Source organism: Grammomys surdaster, unplaced genomic scaffold (genome assembly GCF_004785775.1).
Source record: "Grammomys surdaster isolate TR1022 unplaced genomic scaffold, NIH_TR_1.0 173, whole genome shotgun sequence".
Lineage (NCBI taxonomy): Eukaryota > Metazoa > Chordata > Mammalia > Rodentia > Muridae > Grammomys > Grammomys surdaster.
The window spans coordinates 3,774,068-3,790,237 of NW_021604621.1; the positions used below are offsets into that span (position 1 = coordinate 3,774,068).

The 16,170-nt window shown below is 38.9% G+C and overlaps 1 non-coding gene across 1 annotated transcript; it reads left to right on the forward strand.

Moving 5' to 3' along the window:
- Nucleotides 1-1,515: 1,515 nt before the first annotated feature.
- Nucleotides 1,516-1,646, forward strand: LOC114621270. Its single transcript, XR_003711407.1, has one exon. It is a non-coding gene; the product is annotated as a small nucleolar RNA SNORA17 (small nucleolar RNA).
- Nucleotides 1,647-16,170: the final 14,524 nt, after the last annotated feature.

Consider the following 16,170-nt stretch of genomic DNA (forward strand, 5'->3'; position numbering starts at 1 on the left):
GTGAGTACTTCTAGCTACATTTACTTACCTATAAGTTTCCTGATTTGATTTTTCTTTATAGCTGAATACAATTCCATTGGGGTTAGATAGTGCACATTTCTTTATATATTTATCACTTTATGAACACCTAAGCTGTTTCTATGTCTTAGCTATTGTGAATTGAATAGCAACAAATCAAGATGAGTTAGTATCTCTATATAGGAAACAGAACCCTTTGTGTATATACCTTGGAGTGGCCTTGTTGAATTACATGACCATTCCTTCACTAACATCTTAAGGAAACACCACACTGATTCCCATAGTGACTGCACAGTTCTCACTCCTCTTGACAGTGAATAATCATACATTCTCACCGGCATTTGTTGCTTTTTTTGTTTTCTTGATATTAGCCATCCTTACTTGGATAAGATGAGAACTTAGTTTTCATTTGCAAAGAAAGATATTATGCAAGTTTCTGGAGGAGAGAAGTCATTAGCAGTGTTAAGCAGCAATGTACAATGTGAGGTACAATCTTGACTGGCCTTAGAAATGGTTCCCATCAATGCAACAGTGGTGTGAATGTTATGGTGGTAACCATTCACTTTATGCTTGCATTTAAGTCCTACTGGATAGGACAGAACTCATGTCTGGCATAGTAAACTTGAACAAGAATCCATAGATAAATAATAGGCCTCAAGAGAGAGAGTTTAATTCTATTCAGGTGTTTTTTGTTGTTGTTGTTGTTGTTTTTGATGTTTTTTTTTTGTAAATAGACACAGTATCAAACCACCTTCTAAATATTTACCTTAATATCCATCACTGTTGGTAAGTGTTGACAAGTTGTCAACACTTACCAAAGCACACTCATTTTGCAATGGATAATGGTTAATATAGAGATCCACAGTTGGTCAAAGTGTAGAGAATATGTGACTATGGCAGACTCAGCCTTAATGGAATGTTTCTATTTCACCCTGTCATCTCAAGGCAAGTGTCATCATGGAAGTTGGGTCTCGCAGGAGGACTGGGACAGAAAGATTGGATCGACTGCAGAAGAACTGTTTTCCTGCGTGGCAGGGATGCTTCACACATTATCTCATACAGACTGGTTGCATGGACTGGGGAAGGGCTCATGTAGTCAAGTTCTGCCAATCGACGGTGTCTGAGGAAGTGATAGTCTCTTTCAAGGATGTGTGGCCCCTGGTGCGTTTCCCATGTTTCAATAAATTACTTTATGCTATGCAGCTGTTGGCAGCCCTAAGTGGAGGGGGTGGATAAGAGAACATGAAGATGAGTGGGTACTCTGGTAAGGAGATCTGAAAAGAACTGGTGGAGAAATGGGGGTTAATATGATCAATGTACCTTGTATACATTTAAGAATCCTCCCAAAATAAAATATTTTAAATGTCAAATTTTGATTGATTTTTACATTGGGAGAGCTTTTTAAAAAGTAAGTAACACCATAAAGAGCAAACTCAGGAAAGTGTATAAAGCAGTCATTGAATAATTAGACTTCTGGATTGAAAGTTAGTAAACGTGCCTGCCCTTAGAAGCATTGCAGGTGTGGTTGCTGTGTCACATGTGCATCAGTAGGTGGCAAAGAGGACAGAGGTGATGTCTGTGCTCAGTGTTCTGACCTATGAACATCTTTTGATTGGTAGCCTAACATTCCCTAAAAAACGGGGAGAAAACCACCAGTCCAGCACCATGCAAGCATCAATGGGGAGCAAGCCAGATACTAGAAAAACCCCACCTGGGACTGGGGGCTCTGGACTAGAGTGAGGCCAAGATAGATGACCCTTGCATGAGGCCACTCGGGATGCCAGGTCAGGAGTGAGCATGAAATGACCACTAGACTGGTACCATGAGACCTGGAGAGGGAGCTAGCCCGAAAGGACCATTCAGGGCTGGAGGTCGAGGACATAGCATGCCTGAGATGAATCCCTACCCAGCACCATAATGCATGAGCAGGGCATAGCACTCTTGAGACAACCCCAGACACTCAGAGACTCTGGCTACTCTAAGAGGAGCAAGTAAGTGGTGGGGAAATGAAAGAGAAAGAGAAACAGAAGGATGTGGGCAGAAGTGGAAACTCAAGGGTAATGAGGGGTAGCCTGATGTGAGTAGTTGATGACATCACCTGGGACCATGGTGCAGGATCCTGGCCTGTGCTGCCACTGAGGGCTATTCCAGGGTCTATGGCCTTACAACAGCAGGGTTCTGTTACCACCAAGTGCCAGGTGAACATTCCTGGCCTGGGCTCTCGCCTGAGAGCATATTGATTTCTGAGGACAGTGCAGAAATGGACAGTGGAGAACAGGCCCTCCACATTGCCTAGCATGGGAGATCTGGCCCTTCTACTCATCACTCATGTGGAGATGTGGACTAGGGAGAGATGTCCCTCACCTCACCCCTTACTTCCACTGGCAAGCAGGAAAGCTAGCCTCCCCCTGCACCAGGTCTTAAGAGTGGGAGAGCTGTCGCTGCACCTCACCCGCTGAAACATTCAGAATAACAGGCCCTGCAAGTCACCTGGGCAGTACAGTAGAGCTGGCCCTAGATGTGAGGGTTACAGGTGAGCAGCCCCAGGATGTGAGTATAGGAGAGTCTGCTGTCTCTTGTCTGCTGGGCAGAGGCATGGACTAAGGGGAGATGCCCTCTTCTCTTTCATCCCTTGCCATCTGCAGCAGGCAGGAGAGCTGGCTACAGGTCATGAGAATAGGAGAACTGGCTGTGTACCTCACCTGCTGAAACACTTAGGAGACCATGTTCTGCACCTTGCCTAGGTATCAGGGTAGAATTGGCCCTGGTAGAGGAGTTTGCTGGTAAGCCATCCCCAAGGACATGATAGCAGGAAATACCTGACCACCTCAGATACATCTCAGGCCTGGATCCAGGGCTTTGAATTGGCCCATCCCAACATCTATCCTATGGATGACATGCTGGAGTGTAAGAAGAAACTGGTCCTATGGATCTAAAACTATATGATCTCCCTGACAGAACACAACAAGAGACTATCTTTGAGGAGTCCCAGAGAGGTTTCAGTATTTATAACATAGAAGAAGCCAGAGGGCTCATAACAGACCATCAAGTCATTGCAATGAACAACTGCAAGCAACGAAGTAAGGACAAAATGGTATACTGTGGGACACACTGTGACACACTATATCTTCCACAATGATTTTTTTCTCTGTTGGGAGGGGGTTGCAAGGGTGGAGGGTTGATACAAGGGGAGGGCAAGATGAGTGGGATTGGGATGCATGATGTGAAATTCACAAAGAACCAATAAAAAATTAAAAGAAAATTTAGTAAATTAGGGTTCTAGTCTTAAGTATCATTATGCATCTATGTTACCTTCCAAAAATGCAATTAAGTAACTAGGTCTCTGCCAGTTTCCTATAAAGTGGGAACAGAGTTTTACCTATTTATTCATCTGAGGGAGTTTGAAGGAGCAAATGACACAGTATCCATGAAATTTACCTTCATCAAAAGAAGACAGGGAAGTATTCCTTTTCAAGATATACATTAATAAAGAATAAGGATATGGTTATGTTCAAAACAAAGTAGGTATATTTTTCTATCAAAAATTATTTTCTCTTGTCATCCAAGCTGCCGTAATTGACAAGTCGGGAAATTTAGTCAAATGGCATAAGCTTTCAATTATCAGTCTGGTAATCTAAGAAGGTACACCATAGTTTCAATAGTGAATAATAATTCATTTTAGACTTGAGCTTTGGAAACAGAATAATCTCATATCAGAGTAATTTCATACACTATCAGAAAAAAACTATGTCAAGTTCTGTATTCATTAATTAGCTTGATTGCACTAATCACCTTACAATTCATTCTTAAGTCAAAAGATTTCATGAATTTCATCTTAAGAAACTACAATCGTGTTTTAATTATACTTCAATAAAGGCAGGTTGGAATAGTAGTTTCAAATCCTAAATTTGGCATTGTTGATCTCAATCACAACATTTCTACCTTTTATAGTCCTTTGCATTGCAATGACAAATTGCTTATGACCTATTGAGGTTAAGATATTTCCATTTCCTACAGCAAGGCATTAAAGAAAGAAAACTGGCTAAGAAGTGAAAAACAAATTAACTAGATGTCATAGCTATGCAACTGAATAAAGAACTCTCAGTGACTTTATTGTACTTAGTAAACATTATTATATTTGGAATGTCACAAGAAGTTTCAAAAGCAATTTCTATAAATTTAAATATTTGTATAGCAGTTGGATATTAAAACACCAAGGAAACTGATCATGAAACATGTGGAATTTCTGATAAAAAAATGGACCTTTTCAAGGTTGCACAATGAGATAACTAAATATCTGAATCCAGATAATAACTTGATTGAAATAGTAATTCAAATAACCAGTTGGCGGAGCTAATTCTAGATAATGTAAATATTTTATTTAGGCTTATGTTTTGAGTTAGGCTAATCCTAACTAACCATCCCTAGTGAGTTTTTAGCTACTACTTTGGCTATTTTTTTTATTCATGTTTGAAAGTGTAGTAAGACTGAGGACCACTCTTCTACTCTAGTAGCCTGCACAGCATCTTCAAACAGTATGGAAACTAGATGGTTGGGAAGAAATGTCCTGGTCGGTACCAGCTCTTGTTATCCATGTTCTGTGACTTAATCCTCTCAGGTCTCTGGCAGTAGAGTCTTTCCACTTAGTCCTTGGGTCAATTAAGAACAATGACAATAGTCTATACTATTTTGAGGTCTATGATATTTCACTGAACAATGCATTCTTAGCACTGGACATTTTATTTATCATCCTGTGGTTTCCGGAAGGAACATCATCCCCCACCATTACAGGATAACTCCGTGTAAGGTTTTTTTAAATATGTGAACATATTTTGGAAGCTCCTATAGTGGCGAGTTTTCATATGACTTTCCCAAAATACCTATAGTGTACTCATTCCTCCTCATGTTCCCATCTCTACCTTGCCTACCCACCTTCCTTCTCATTTAACCCTTCCTATTTCATTATTTCCCTTTCTCCTTCAAATATTTGTGTTCTATCTCCTTCTCTTAGAGTATTCCTCGACGTGGCTCCTTACCACGTGCCTGACATGTAAGGATATTCTAAATGAAACTCACATATGTAAAATTTTGGAGCTGACTCCCACAAATGAGACATCCTTTGGAGTCTGAATTACCTCATTCACAGTTGTTGTTTCTAGCTCCATCCATTTACCCAGGAGCTTCATTTTTCTTACCAGCTATCATGTCGACATACCACATTTCCATTCTCTATCCATCCCTTTTTATTTCCTAGTCCTTGTTGATAGAGCATAATAAACATAGATGAGCAAGTAGTAGGATGTAGAGTCCTATGATTATATACCTATAGCCGGAATACGTTGTAGATCAACTTTTGACTTTTTGAGGAAAATATAGCTGTTGTTTTCAACCTTCCCAATGATGTGACCCTTTAACACAGTTCCTCATGCTGTGGTAACCTTCAACTATAAAGTTATTTTGTTGCTACTTCATACCCGTAATTTTTCTACTGTCACGAATCATAATGTAAATATCTGATATGTAGGATATCTGATATGCCACTCCCAGTGGGGTTATGACCCGTAGATTTCGAACCACTGCTCTACAGTAAATTTCAGTGACCACACCAGATTGCATTTTCATTAACAGCAAACAAGTATTCTCCTTCCTCCACATCTATGCCAACATTGTTGTTGTTGTTGTTTGATTTTGGATTTTAATCATCCTGGCTTGGGTAAGATTAAATCCCAGATTAGTTTTAATTTGTAATTCCGTGATGGCTATGAATACTGAACATTTAAAAAACTGTTTCTCACCCATTTGTGTTTTATCATTTGATAACTCTATTTAGATTCATGTCACATTTGATTCTTTTTGTCAACTTTCCTTCTAGTCTCTATCACCTATCCTTCCTCAAACCCTCCCATGTGACCCCCTTCCAAGTTGATAGCCTCTTTTTTTATGTTACTATTATACATATAATGTATATTTACTCACTATTAGATTACTTTATTTTCTCTGAATGAGTGTTTTGCATACACATACATCGGTATAGCATGCATGTGCCCCTGGGGGTCAAAAGAAGGCATGGATCCCCTAGAAATCCAGAGTCTTTTCAAGAATAATTAGTGCTCTTATCTGCTGTTTTATCTTTCTAGTTCTTTTATGTTTCATGTTTTAATTGGCTTGTTTGTATTCTTGATGTTTGTTGTTGTTGTATAAGGATACAAATTCTTTGTCATATGATAGATTCTAAAGGTTTTTTTCTCATTCTCTGGGCTGTTGCTTCTCTAGAATGTAAACAGCTTTCACTGCTGTGATCCTATTCAGAAAGTCCATTCCTATGACTACAAATCAAGTGTATTTTCTCCTTTCTGAACTATCATATCCAGGGTGTCAGATCTTAAGCCAAGATTCTTGATCAATTTGGAGTTGAATTTTGTACAGAGTGAGAGACAAAGATCTAGTCTTATTCCTTTATGTATAGCTATCCAGTTTGACCCGCAATACTTGCTGAACACTCTATCTTTTCTTCCATTGTATGGTGTTGAGCTCTTTGTCAAAATGCAGATGGTTATAAAACCAATGACTTAGATATATGAGTCCTCAGCTCTATTCTATTAATCAATATGTGTATTTCTATGCCAGACAACACCATGCTGATCTTTTTGTAAAAGGGCAGAGAATTTGTGTTTACTCTCTTGCTTGTTCCTTGACTATTTGCATCTATTGTATTGCTAGTTCCTCAACCTAGAACTGACCTTAATACTTGCATGTAATTAAAATGGTATAAAAGCAGACTGGGAAGAAATTTAAAAAATGAAAAAAAGAAGGCAAAGAATATATTTATTGTGAATAATTCTTGGTAATTGCTGGCTCTTTTTCTCTTGAAAACATTTTTTTCATACAATATATTCTGGGTTTCCCAGATTCTTCCTCCCGGCTTCTCTCCCACTTCCTCACCAACCCATCTCTACACCCTTCCTTTTTCTTTATCATTAGAACACAAACAGACATAGTAGACTCAGGACCTATCTGCACTGCTGGAGACATATCATCCTAAGATGTGGCTAAGATCAAAAACTCAGATGACAGCAGATACTGGTGGGGATATAGAGAAAGGGAACACTCCTCCATTGCAGGTGTGATTGCAAGCTGGTCACCTACTTTGGAAATCAATCTGGCAGTTCCTCAGAAAATTGAAAATAGTTCTACCTGAAGACCCAGCTATATCACTACTGGGCATATACCCAAAAGATGTTCCAACATATAATAAGGACACATGCTCTACTATGTTCATAGAAGCCTTACTTATAATAGCCAGAAGGTGGAAACAACCCAGATGTCCCTCAATGGAAAAATGGAATACATTTTTGTATTGTGGTACATTTACACAATGAAATACTACACAGCTATTAAGAACAATGACTACACAAATATTGTAGGTAAATGGATGGAACTAGAAAATATCTTGAGTGAGGTAACCCAGACCCAAAAGGACATATATAGTATGTAGTTACTGATAAGTGGATATTAGCCAAAAAGTACAGAATACTCATGATACAACTCACAGTTCATATGAAGCTTAACACGAAGGAAGAGCAAAGTGTAGAAGCTTCAATCCTATTTAGAAGGGAGAACAAAATAATCACTGGCGGCAGAGGGAGGGAAGGACCTGGGTAGGAGAGGGGAGGGGAGAGGAAAAAAGTGGGGCAGGACCACGTATGAGTAGAGACAGGAGAGAAGTCCAGAGGGCCAGGAGAATGAATAGAAATAAGTAACAGTTGTGGTGGAGGGGGGAGGAACCACTCTAAAGTACCAAATGCCAGGGATGTGAGAGGCTCCCAGGACCCAATAGGAATGAATTTACCAAAAATACACAACAGCAGGGAGATATAGAATGAAGAGACCCCCTCCAGTAGATAGACATGCCCCTCAGTGGATGGATGGGGCCACCCACTCATCTCAAAAAATTTAAACAAGAATTTTTCCTGTCTAGAGGAAGTACAGGAACAAAAAAAAAATGGAGCAGAGACTGAAGGAAAGGCCATCCAGAGACCATCTCACCTTGAGATTCATCTCATTCACAGATACCAAACCCTACACTATTGCTGATTCCAAAAAGTGCTTGCATACAGTACCCTAGTACAGCTGTCTTCTGAGAGGCTCTGCCCACACCTGACTAAGACAGATGCAGATAACCAAACAGCCATCCACTGGACTGAGACTGACCGGGGACCCCAATGGAAGAGTTAGGGAAAGGACTGAAAGAGCTGAAGGGGATTGTAAACCTATAGGAAGAACAACAATATCAACTAATCTGACTCCACAGAGTTCCCAGCAAAGAGTATAGATTGGTGGGTCCATGGCTTCTGCTATGTATGTATGAATGTAGCAGAGGACTTCTGTATTTGGCATCAATTGGAGGAAAGGTTGCTTGGACCTGTGTAGGCTTGTTGCTCCAGTGAAGGGGGATGCTGGAGGGGTGAGCCAGGAGTCAGTGGGTGGTTGGGGGAGCAACCTCCAAGAGACAAATGGGAGGGGGAAGGAGGTGGTTTGCAGAGGGGTCACCAGGAAGAGGGACAGCACTTGAAATGTAAATAAATAAAATAATTAATAAAAAAGAACACAAGCAGACATCTAAAATAATAGCAATAATAAAATATAATTAAAACAAACCAGAATAGGACAAAATAAACAATCGGACAGGCAAATAGCCAAAGATAAAGCACAAGAAACACATGCAGACTCTGAGACATACACATTCAAAAACATGGCAAAGGCATAAAAATAAACTCAGAAATGACAGAAATGATAATATACAAGCAAAAGACATGTAAGGTCTGAAAAACAGACCTCCAAAAATACCATTGAGTTTGTTTTGTGTTGGCCATATGCTGCTGAGCATAGGGCCTGCCCTTAAATGAGGTTTGTATACCCAGTGAGACTCTGTTGGAGAAGGCTAATTTTTTCGATTTCTTAGTGGTTTTCAATTAGATATAGCTTTTTCAACTTTCTTACATTTGTCCATACTTTCTATTTTTCTTAATATATGGTCCATTTTTTATAGATTTCCATTGGCTGCTGAAAACAAAACAAAACAAAAAAATGTGCTCTTCAGTGTTTAGGTAGAATGCTCTATAACTGGTCATTCCATTTGGTTTATGATGTCATTTTCCCCAACAATTTATTTTTTATTCTCTTTACATTCTGATCACTCTCTCCTTCCTCTCCTCCCAGTCACACCCTTACAAATCCCTCTCCCGCATTGTCCATTCCCCTTCTCCTCAGGGGAAGCCCCCCTTGGGTACCACTTTGTCCTAGCCCCAGTAGGAGTAGGCACATCTACTCTCACTGAGGACTAATCAGGCAGTCCAGGTAGGAGGAAAGGGATCCAATGACAGGGAACACAAAGCCCCTGCTCCACTTATTAGGGGACCAACATGAAGACCAAACTGTACATTTGCTACAGATGTATAGGAGTCTAGGTCCAGCTACTGAATGCTCCCTGGTTGGTGGCACAGGCTTTTTGAGCCCCCATGGGCCCAGATTAGTTAAATCGGTAAATCTTCTTGTGTTGTCCTTGACCCCTCCGACTTGCCCACTTCTATCCTGCACTCTTCCACAAGGCTCTACAAGTTCCACCAGATGTTTGGTTATGGGTCTCTGCATCTGCTTCGATCTGACACTGGATGAAGCCTCTCAGGAGACAGTTATGCTAGGTTTCTGTCTGCAAGCATAGAATACATTACTATTGTGTCATTTAATTCCAGAATTTCTCTGTTTAGCCCTCTCCAGGTGATTTGCCAATTTGTGAGAGTGGAATATTAAGTCACCCACTATTTTAGTGTTGTGGTTTATCTGTGTTTTTTGATATACTAGTATTTCATTTTCTAATATATTGCATGTAAATAATTACCTCAAAGTTTTGGACTTTACCTAAAAGGAAAACAATGTTGCCATATACAGAGATGAGAAAATCTATAATGTTTCAGAGAGAACAGGAATTGAATATTGGGTGTGTCAATTGTATGTATGTATGTATGTATGTATGTATGTATTTAATAACTTATTATTTGACAATTTCATAGATGTACATAATGTATTTCAATTCTATTTGGTCTCTACTTCCCTCTCTTCCTAGACCACCTCCATCCTCTGTTTCCAGCTTCATGTGTGTTTTTCATATGTCACTGAGTTCATTTAGTACTGCCCATACATGTATAAATATGGAGTCTTGATGTGCCAGGTTTGAGATGTCACCCCGATATCAAAGTGAGTCACATAGATAGTTGGAGTCACCAAGTGTTGATAATGTACACTATTAAGACACTTCTAGGAAACAAGATTACAAAGTAGTAAGGCTGAGCTTTGGAGATTTAAACACTTGGAAGGAGTAAGGCAAGAAAAAGCCAGCAAAGGGAATCCAAGAAAAAAGTGGCTACAGAAATAAGAAGGCAGACACGTGAGTGTATCATCTTAGAAGTGAAGTGAAAGAGGCAGGAGAAGGGAAAATCAACTGTGGGAAACTATGTCAACAGGTCAACTGAGAGCTGATGTTCTTCAGAAGAGCAGATTTGGAGGAGTGGTGGAATCTAAACCCTTATTAGAATGTATTCAGGGCAGCGTAGGAGTAAAGAAATCCGTGGCTAGAAACAAGCAACCCTTTCCAGGGGTTATTCTATAAAAAGAAAAAGAAAAAAATAAAAGCATCCCTGGAGGGAGAAGTAGAGGTTTTTTGGTTTAAAGATGGGAGAGATAACAATATGTTATTATGTGATTAAGGAAGATCCAGCATAGAGAAATTTTGTGGTGCTCTCATCCATCATGTGTTTATTAGTTTGTGGTAACAACTGAGCACTAAGTGGTGGGTTTCTTGCTGTGCTACATGTTAGAGTTTCTTGAGGAACTTTTCCTTTTTAAAAATCCTAATATCTAGAACAATTAAGTCAACATCTTTATGATTAGGCTGTAGATATTTGTGTGTGTGTGTGTGTGTGTGTGTGTGTGTGTATGTGTATTATTATACAGAAGACATTCTTCCTCTATGTATCTTCCTTTTCATCTTAAGGTTATAGGGCTACCATATTTAGTGGCAAAGTAGATAAACTAATATGTCACTACAAGTCATTAATATCGTTAAAGAATTATTGTAACCACTCGCCTCTAGGGAAGATAACTATCTTAGTACAGGATCTGGTAGAGATGAGATATGACATAGATAATTTTTGATTGAGGATATAAAGAAAATGTCTACATTTCTCCTTCTGTTGATTCCACATCATAATCAACAGTTCTTTGTTTATTTGGTTGGTTGGTTGTTTGGTTAGTTTGTATATGTGTTTGTTTAAGTCAGGTACACTTACTCACCAGGCTTCCTGTCATGGTCTTTGTTTTGCATTTACAATAGCAATCAGAATACTGCATACCCAGTAGAGCAACAGGCTGTGCTCTCTCAAACCATGGTCACTTCTCATGATTCAGGATGAGCCATTGGGGCTTTAGGGCTCTTTCCTCTTCCCTTCAATGTTGAAAATTGTGACCCATGAGAAACCATATTAACGTCCTACTCTACTGTCATTGAAGAGATCTCAATTAGGTTCTATTATAGAAAGAAGGACAAGGGACTAAATAATTCCATCAATAGTTCAATCATGCATATTTTCAAAAAATTATTATCCAATACCTATTATATGTCTAGTAATTTTTTATATTCTTGGAATTCTACCAATGACCAAAGCATGGTTCTCCTAAATTACATTCTAATTGACAAAAGAAAAAATAAAATCAGTAACATTGTATTAATTTTTTTGTCTATGAATGTTTGTCCTTTGTTCACTTGTCTTTTCTGACAGGGTATATGGTTTTATATTATTTTATTTATGTTGGTCTTGGCTATAATACTTGCTTCATCCAATAAATCACATCTGTGGCAGCTTGTAGTCCAGAGACTAGGAGGAACAAGAGGTAAGATTAGCCTGAAATCATAGCTTGAAGCCAATTCTAAGTTTATATACAAATATGTAGTTGGGAATAACTAACTGTTGTTCTAATCACCAACAATTGAGGTAATACATTTCTTAGTTGTTTTTCTTGATTGTGTGATGAAACACCCTTGCAAAAGCAATTTAATGGAGAAGGGAGTTATTTTGGTTCACTCTTCAAGGTACAGGCTCTCACTGTGGTGAAGTCAAGGCAGTTGGAGCTTGAAAAAGTTAGGCATATTGCATTCGTGGTCACAATATAAAAAGCAATGAATGCAAAGGGTAAATTTTATTTTTTACAGATTCATGCCTGGGGCTTGTTGTAGTCTATGTCCTTGAACAGCTAATGATCTGATAGAAAATTGAGTTTTCTGAACTGAGTAGTCAAAGAATAGTTTGGACTAACTGGTAGACAGTAAAAAAGAAGTATCTAGAATGTAAAGCAACAAAGAATGAGAAACACATATACTATGCCCTGGTCCTCTGGCTTTTGCATTCCCCTCTTCTGCAATGTTCCCAAGCCTGAAACAATGTTATCCCTGAAACAAACAAATATAAGTGACTAAACACCACTTTCTTAGTAACTGACTGACTAATAGACAAAAATATTAACTGAGTCAAATACTACTCGAGAAAGATTATTATTCACATGGATATTTCTAGTACACCATATCCCCAATGTTAGAATACAAATTTCTCGAGTGGTTATGGTATATTCAGCAAGATGGATTATATATGGGAAAAATTGTTTCAATCTAATATTAAGAGATTGATATTGTTGGGATAATTTTGTCTCCCTGAAGGATGTGTTGAAATCCTCACTGTCAGTACCTCTAAATATGATTTTATCTGTAAATCAGGTCATCATCATGACCAGGTAAGGAGAGAAGAGATTCTACTGGGGGAAAGTTGGCTTTCAATTCAATATGGCAGGAAGAAAAGTATAGACATGTGAAGGGGGCAACATTATATAAGATGGAGCAAGGCTACAGATGCAAACAAAGAGATACCCAGTGTTACCAAGAAGCCACCAGAAGCCAGGAAGAAGCAAGAACGGATTGTCCTCTACAGGTGTCAGAGAAAGTATGGTTATAGCAATACATGGAGCTTGAGTTTCCAGCCTTCAGACTTGTAACATTGTGATTCTGTGTCTGAAGCCCTTCAGTTTGTGACATTTTCCTATGCCAACCCAAGTTATATGTAATACAGCTATCATAAGTCTATTCTCTGACCCTGGTGAAACTGACTTAAAAATCAACAAAAAGATATCTGGAGGAAAAATATTGGAAAATGAAATAGAACATTTCAAACAAACAATTGATGAAACAATTAATCATATTAGAAATTACCAAACTGTTCATTTCTGAGTAAAATGTTTTATTAAAGACCAATGAATTGGTATCTTCCTAGCAAGAGTGATCAAGGGAAGGAAATGTGTAAGTTACCAATATTAATCTAAAACTTTGAAAAATGTATCAATCAGGGACTTAACATTCAGCTAAGAAATTCAATGCAGTTGGTGAAACTGAAAAACAACTCTGAAACAGAACATCAAAAGTGGTGCAAGGAACTGGAGATTTGGCTGAGGAGATTTAGTATGTACTGATTGCTTAGGACCAGAATTCAGTTCCTGACACCCACATCAAGAGCCTCGCAGCCATCTGTAATTCCAGTTCTAGAGGATCCAAACCCATCTATCTTCTGACTCCTTTGGTAACTGTATTCATGACACACATACATACATACATACATACATACATACATACACATACACACACACACACACACCCCACCCCTACCTTCACATAATTTAAAAACCAATTCAAAGTAAAATAGAAAATATGAAAATGTCATGTCTATTCAGAAAATAAAAATATCCCTAAAAATTTCTCCTGCAAAAAAAATCTGTGTTAAGGTTGTTTCACTGATGATGTTTATCAAACATTTAAGGAACAGAAAACAAGAACATTATAAATTTAGGCAAAAGAGGAAAGGGTAAACAAATAACATAGCATTTTGTAAACTTTGTGTAGTTTCAACATCAAAATCCTGTAAGGTATTAAAGGGAAAGAATATTAGAGACCTATATCTCTCATGAGCACAGGCATAAATATGCTCAATATAGTATTAATAAGAAGAACTTCAGCAATACATTAGTAGAATAAACAGAATTCATTCTATGACTATAAAGGAAAAATTATAATCATGTGTTTATATGTGATTGAATATGAAAAAGAAATATTTAACAAAATCAGCAAATTTGAAGCAAATTAAAAAATAGAAGAGACTTAATCAATCCGATAATGGATATCTATAAAAAATGCACATCTAATCCCATATGCACTGATGCAGTTTTTTTATTGGATGTTTTATTTACATTTCTTATGTTGTCCCCTTACCCCATCCCCCACCCACCCAGGAACCCCCTATCCCCTCACCCCTCCTCCTTCTTCTCTGTGGATGTAACCTCTATCTACCCCCCCACTCCCACCTCCCCACCCTCAAAATTCCCACCCTCTGGGGCGTCCAGCCTTCATGAGGTCAAGGTTCTCTTCTTCCACCTATGCCCAGCAGGGCCCTCCACTCTTACATATTCAGCTGAAGCCCTGGATCCCTCCCTGAGTGCTCCCAGGCTGGTGGTTTAGATCCTGGGAGCTGTGGTTGGTTGGTATTGTTGCTCTCCTCATGGTGCCACAAACCCTTTCAGCTCCTTCAGTTTTCACTCTAACTCCTCTATTGAGAACCCCATGATCAGTTCAATGGCTAGTTGTGAGCATCTGCCTCTGAATATGTCAGACTCTTGAAGACCTCTGAGGAGACATCCATATCAGGCTCTTATCAGCATGCACTTCCTGACTTCCACATCAGCATCTACCTTTGGTGACTGCACATGGGATGGATACTCAGGTGGAATGGTCTTCAGATGGCTCCTCCTTCAGTTTCTGTCCCTCACTTTGTCTCCATATTTGCTCCCTTAAGTATTTTGCTGCTCCTTCTAAGAAGGACCGAATCACCCCCACTTGGTCTTCCTTCTTTATGAGCTTCATGTGGCCTGTGAGTTGCATCTTGGGCATTTCAAGGTTCTGGGCTAATATCCAATAATCAGTGAGTGAATACCATGTGTCTTCTTTTGTGATTGGCTTACTTCACTCAGGATGATAATTTCTAGTTCCATCCATTTACCTAGGAAACTCTTGAATTCATTGTTTTTAATAGCTGAGTAATACTCCATTGTGTAAATATACCACAGTTTTTTGAATCCATTCCTCAGTTGAAGGACATCTGGGTTCTTTCTAGCTCCTGGCTATTATAAACAAGGCTGCTATGAACATAGTTGAGCATATGTCCTTGTTATATGTTTGAGCATCTTCTGGGTATATGCCTAGGAGTGGTATAGCTGGATCCTCAGGTAATGCTATGTCCAATTTTCTGAGGAACTGCCAGACTGATTTCCAAAGTGGTTGCACCATCTTGCAGTCCCACCAACAATGGAGGAGTGTTCCTCTTTCTCCACACCCTCGCCAGCATCTACTATCACCTGAGTTTTTGATCTTAGCCATTCTGACTGGTGTGAGATGGAATCTCAGGGTTGTTTTGATTTGCATTTCCCTGAGGACTAAGGATGCTGAACATTTCTTTAGGTGCTTCTCGGCCATTCAAGTTTCTTCAGTTGAAAATTATTTGTTAAGCTCTATACTCCATTTTTTAATAGGGTAATTTGGTTGTCTGGAGTCTAATTTCTTGAGTTCTTTGTATATATTGGATATTAGCCCTCTATCAGAGGAAGGATTGGTAAAGATCTTTTCCCAATTTGTTGGTTGTCGTTTTGTCCTATTGACAGTGTCCTTTGCCTTACAGAAACTTTGCAATTTTATGAAGTCCCATTTGTCAATTCTTGATCTTATAGCATATGCCATTGGTGTTCTGTTCAGGAACTTTTCCCCTGTGCCCAAGTATTCAAGGCTCTTCCCCACCTTCTCTTCTATTAGTTTCAGTGTATCTGGTTTTATGTGGAGGTCCTTTATCCACATAGACTTGAGCTTTGTACAAGGAGATAAGAATGGATCAATTTTCATTCTTCTACATGTTGTCCTCCAGTTAAACCAGCACCATTTGTTGAAAATGCTGTCCTTTTTCCACTGGACAGTTTTAGCTCCTTTGTCAAAGATCAAGTGACCATAGGAGTGTG